This window comes from Stegostoma tigrinum, chromosome 7 (assembly GCF_030684315.1).
Source record: "Stegostoma tigrinum isolate sSteTig4 chromosome 7, sSteTig4.hap1, whole genome shotgun sequence".
Lineage (NCBI taxonomy): Eukaryota > Metazoa > Chordata > Chondrichthyes > Orectolobiformes > Stegostomatidae > Stegostoma > Stegostoma tigrinum.
In genome coordinates this window covers 88,742,250-88,748,249 of record NC_081360.1, presented here as the reverse complement: position 1 = coordinate 88,748,249, position 6,000 = coordinate 88,742,250, and the positions used below count along the sequence as shown (strand labels likewise).

General features: G+C 38.4%; 1 protein-coding gene across 3 annotated transcripts in view; it reads left to right on the top strand.

Moving 5' to 3' along the window:
* Nucleotides 1-3,608: 3,608 nt before the first annotated feature.
* gli2a (GLI family zinc finger 2a) overlaps nucleotides 3,609-6,000 on the top strand; it is a 382,695-nt gene continuing 380,303 nt past the window's right edge. For all 3 annotated transcript variants that reach the window (XM_059647512.1, XM_048535196.2, XM_048535193.2), the window contains exon 1: nucleotides 3,609-4,052. The gene's annotated coding sequence lies outside the window, so the exon portion shown is untranslated. The remainder of the gene's footprint in view (nucleotides 4,053-6,000) is intronic.

Sequence of the window (6,000 nt, the reverse complement as noted above, 5' to 3'; positions counted from 1 at the left end):
AATATGCTCCAGAACATAGTCGCTAGGGATTTTTTAAATGGATTTGGTCAACATCTCTTTGCCAGATGAATGGTTTAAACTCCCTACGGAGAAAAATCAATAAGATATACATTGATTTTCTTCTTAAGTTACAATCATCAATAGCCAACTTTCAGGCTGAAGAATAGCAATTTGGACAATTTGAAAAATACAGGAAGAAAATGTTAACTTACACAGATATAGCATTTGAAAACTATCAGTATTCCTAATAGGTCTTAGTATAAAATGGTAAGTTTTATCTTAAGTAGTAGAATAAAGTGGATAATATCCAATAAGCCACCTTCTTCCATATTTCGCTCCTTATGTTCATTCTTTGTGACTTGTATCAGGAAAGATGTGCAACAAAAATACCCTCTAATCATTTGTAGTTGAAAGCCCATTGCACAATTTGGTTAGACAAAACATTAACTAAAGCAACTTCATTTACCTACTTATGGATGTAAAGGAATTAGAGGTAGTACGGTAATTGGACCAACTCTGCCATTGGATATTAGCCCCAAATCCAGATTCCTGCCTGCTCCTGATAAACTTTCATTATCTCATAGTTCAAGAATATGTCCACGTCAACCTTGAAATATTGTCAACCATTCAGCCTTCACAACTTTTGGAACTTTAGAATTTTGAGGGATAAGAACTTGTAAAGTGTAAAACCATCCTCGGTATAGTGCTGCATTAACATTTGAGTTTCAGGTATGTGCAAAAAATCCAATTACAATTGTGAAATGTTCAACGCAGAAGGCCACTGTTTATGTCACAATCTAAATCTGCCTGGAAATGATCAACTTCATTACTATTTTGAATACTTGTTTAAATCATAATGACTTAAATGCCACAATTAGCTTGGCTAATATCATAAAACAATGTGCTCAAAATGTGTATATACACACCTCACAATCTCATAATCAGCCAATGTGTGATATATTTACCAATTATAAAAATCACATCATCAACATCCCAGGAAATACCTTCAACCAGAAGCTTAACTGGATCAGCCATGTATGTATTGTAACTACAAAACCCAGGTTAGAGGCTGCGTAATCTGAGGTAAATAATTTGCATCCTGACTCTCCAGCTGTAAAGCACAAGTGAGAAGGATGATGAAATATTCCACTTGCCTAGACAAGAACAACACTCATGAAGATCAACACCATCCAGGACAAAATTAGTCTGCTTGATTGGCACCTATCCACTCACCCTCTCCAATGCTGATACGCCATGTCTGCACTGTGTACCATCTACAAGATGCAATGCAGCAAGGTTTCTGCTGCAGAACGTCCCAAATCTGTGATCTCTGCCACATCAAAGGAAAAGTTTAGCAAGCTAATGGAAATACCATTAACTTCAGGTTCACTGTCAAGCAACCCTGATTTGGAAATGTGGTGCTCATCATCACTGGGTTGAATTGAAACCTCAAAATATTGTTCGAGTATATTCACCACATGGACAGAGGCAATTCGAGAAGGACTCACCACCTTCTCTAAGCCAATTAGAGATGGGAAATAAATGCTGTTGTTCAAATTACACATAAAGGCCACATACTGTCAGAAGGGGCCAATTGTTTTCGATTGGACACAAGACATAAGACATTTCGATTACACTTAATAAGAGTATATTTATGGGTCTGTTCAATTTAGTTGACTAAATGTCAAATTACATGACTGTATTGTATAATCATTTGGTCTGATTGTATTATAGCTTTATAATATTCATAGATGATTACATTAGTTAATTTTAAATATAAATATTTAATTTTTCATATGCTGAATGATGTGACAGGATTTGAAAGGGTTGCCATCTGATTAAAACATAATTTATTGGTATATGATTTATAGTCGATATATAATTACAAAATATTTTAATTTCAGCTATTAGTGTACGCTGTATAATTAGATCAAGTGTAAGGATGAGATTGTATAGCTCTGAGCTTTGATGAGTTAATATTTTGTAAAGATTGTTTTATTAGCACATGACTGTAATGTGTTAGTCAGTTGGCAGAGTTCCATTCTGGGTCACACAGTTGGGGGTTGTCACCCTGTCCTTAAACTTGAGTGTATCATCTACCCTGACAGCTGAGTGCATCATGATGCTGATAGGTGTCCTTCAAATCTTGTCTGTACCTCCTATTTGGGAAAGATTGAAGAGGCCTGAATTCTTTACTCTTGAGAGAAGAAGGCTGTTGGTTGATTTTCCAGGCCTTTAAACTTATCAAAGAGTTTGAAAGGACAAACAAAATGACATTTCTGTTGCGTGAAAATCCAAAACTGGGGGTTATCAATATAGGATGATCACTAATAAATCCAATAAGAATTTCAAGAGGAACTTCACTTTTAAAAAGTGCTTTAGGGAAAAGTGAGTTAAATACCTGACAGTAAAGGAATAAGACGCTATGTGTAAAGACAAGCTGGAGGAGTTTCATAAACACAGGCAGAAACTAACTGGTTAGGTCAAATGTGTGCTATAACTTCTCGATAATTCGAATTATGTTCCTACAAAACCACAATCACTGGCATTAAAAGGAAAACAATAGTTGGAGGAGAATTAATGTTTTATTCTGAAAGTTGGTATATCAACTTAATGATGTTGACGAAAATAATGTTGCACGTTGCAGATTTAGGTTTTGTTGACAATGTTCCGAGCCATGAAAATCTGCAGTCTTGTAACCCGATATAAGACACGTTACCACACTATGGCTGTAGCTGTTTTAACAACCGCAATTGTTTATTAAAGACAAGCTGAGTAGCTATTGTTGGAAGCAAATACTCGAGGGGTTTGCGCTCTTCCTGCTCCTCCTCACTTAGCCAGCAGGTAGCAGGGGATGGCGCCTCCGCGTTCCTTCACAAGAGTTGGGTTCGTCCAGAATTGAATGGTAACGCCAGCAGAGGACAGCAAAGCACAAAAATAGGGGGAGCTATCAGTGCCAGTGAAATCAGACAGAACTGCTCGAAAAGCCAGAGTTCTGGGTTCACATACAGCCCTGTACAGTCCGACAATAAACGATCCTGAAGCGAAAACATTGTGTTTAGGCTTCTACACATCTAGTTGAGTCTGAATTGTAATAAATCATCACAATTATTTGATCTCGTCTTTTATTTTAATTGAGAAGTGGAGATTGGACTAAGTGTAAGGTTTCTCCTAAGTACCATAAAAGATGTAAATATAGTGTTAAAAATGTGTAGTACAAATTACAAAACGCAATGCTAGAATTTGGAATAATTTATTTTGGTCAGCATGCTTGCAAATTTTTTTTTAAAAATCGGCATTGCTTTTTTTTCATTACAAAGCAAGTTTGGTATTTGGAGAACGCAGATAGAAAAGACGGCGAGAAACATATACACAAACGAGTTGGATGGAGAAAAACTTTTGCCAAATCCATTCCTGCGTGTCTGAAAGTGCGTTTTTGGCAACAAAGCGCTTTGAGTAACTAACGTTGAGGACTCACCGGGGAGAAGGAGTGAGATAATCAGATAAGAGAGAGGGGAGGGGAGGGGGGACAGGAGTAAGTAATTCAGGGACTGCCTTTTCTGGAGCTGAAAACTGCGAACTGGTGAGGCAGAGGGAGGAAGAGAGAGAGAGAGAGAGAGAAAGTTTGTTGAATTGTCCACTCTCCTCCCTCTTTCTGCGCGTTGAGTCGAGAGGGGAAAGTTTTTTTTGCCCTCCTGTATCTTGTCTGAAGAATCGCAGTACAGACACGCCGGCAGCCGCCCCAACTCGCCAAACTCTGCGACTGAATTCATTCCTTTTATTCTGCAAAAAAAGAAAAATACACACGCTGAGAGAGACCGGCTCCCGGATTTCTTTGCTTTCAGATCTTTTGGAGAGCTTTAAAGCGTGGATTTTTCTTTGTTTTTGTTTGCAAAAAGCGTCCTATCGTTGATGATAACGGTTCCACGAGTTTTTTTTAAACAAATCTTCTGTATAAGTTTGTTTTTGTTTTGATATAGTTATTTCTTCCAGTTTGAAGCCTTTCAACAAATGATCAGATAATCAAAACAGAAGCTCTTCATTACAAACAGGTAACGTTTTGTATTTACCCCTCCTGTTTTTAGTTGAGAGAATGGTACCTCTGTGTTTACCGAAGACTGCATTGCTATTGTAATCATCATTTTTCAAAACTTTAGCGGTCCCTGTTTGGCTCGGCTGTGTGTTGGGAAGTTGGGGTAGTTGGAATTATGATTCACAGCAGACCGTGACTTTAGCAATCAAATGCCCTCAAAGTTTTCATTTTGCTTCAAAGCCCCATTGCCCCGTGTCGACTTTTTTTAAAATTGTATTTCTAACCCATTCCAGCTCCTGCCTCCTTTTGTCCCATTTTACCTTTTATGGAATTCCAAAAATGTTCTGCTTTTTGCAACCTGATCCCATTTTTTTTTCTCTCTGGATGAGTATTTGGTTAAGAGTCGGGCGCCAGTCTCATTACGGAGTTAAAGGGGAGAATCGGGGGAATTTGTGCGAGACCCAACCCAGAGTTTCCAGTGTGACTGTGTGCGTCTTGCGGGGGGATGGAGGGGAAAAAGTTGGACCGGCCAGTTTAGCAACTTTTTTTTGTTGTCATTGTCAGCCGAGTTCGTGCAGTTTTGTTTTCTCCGACAGTAATGGATGTTATGCATGGGATTCACTTGCTACCTTTGCATGTGTCATTTTTTTCTGAGCTTTTTAAGGAGTCCCGTGTTTACATAAAAGACTATTTTAGGGACCAAAGTGTGACAGTAAATGCTCTTTCTGCCAAACCCTACTAAACTCTCTGTAACTAGCGATGCAAAGACCACGGACAGAATGCAACTGGTTTTTTGTTTGCTGCATGAAGCACTTAGGAATTATTTCCCTCCACCAGTAAAATTATTTTAATGATGCATTTTCCCCAGTCTTGCCCTGGAATTAATTGCACGTTTTGGCACCACTCGCAATTAAGAAGCGCAAACCTATTTTAATTACACGTTTACTTTCACTGAGCGATCGTGGTGTGTTGCCTGACAGGAGTATATCGTTCTGACTCGTGGTAAAATTTGGTCCCTTTTCTTAAACAGTTCAGTTCAAATGAGATCAACTTTGCCACACTTAAGGTCAGAGTGGCTCTTAAAGGGATAGTGCTCCCGGGATATAACAAAAAGATGATGGTTGTGAGGTGTTACTTTTATGTAATGACTTTCAAAGCAGTTGTTGTAATTTTACACGCACAGGTCTTATATGTGTATATTCTATGTGGGTATGTGTGCTGACCAATAACGGCCTCTGTCCAGTTGGCAGAGTGATAATTGACACAACCCTTCAGTGCTATCTGAAATACACACATTGCTAAAATTCTTTGTGCTCCTCTGAGACCCGTATCACATCAATTATGGAGCCAATTTAATTGTACAAACACACCACGGCCAGAGCATTTGCTCTTAAAATACACCGGGAGAGTAGAAAACATTTTGGCTCACTCATGTAAAAGTTTTCTCCTCAGAAGTTTCCATTTCTGGGAACACTGAATCCTGAATTGGGTCCAACTTGCATTTCTCACTGGCACCAATTTGACCTGGTATAGACCATCTTTGGTTTCCAAAAATGCTTTGTGTGTGCATATGCAGGCAGCGCTCATTCTGCCCTGTAAGCTAAGCATTCCAGCCTCTAATGCTCTTTTAAGGATGATGCAGCTTTTAAAAGAGTTGAATTTATATTTACATCCACGTTATGAAACATTTTCAAAGTGAATACCTAGTCAGTCCTCAGTGGACGATGAAGTAATGTGTTCCTTCGCTAAGTATAGAAGCATTCTGAATAGATCTAATTGTTTGATTCACAGTTAAATTCTCATACTGTTTACTGTGTGCTGTCAGGTCATTTTCAAAATGGAATATAAGGTCGGATAACATGAAACATAAATTCAGACAAGTTGTTCAGATCAGCTGTGTTTTGTTAAAAGAGTCAGTTCATTGGAACTGGCTTAATTAAATGGTGTTCATTGCTTACAATGTCATT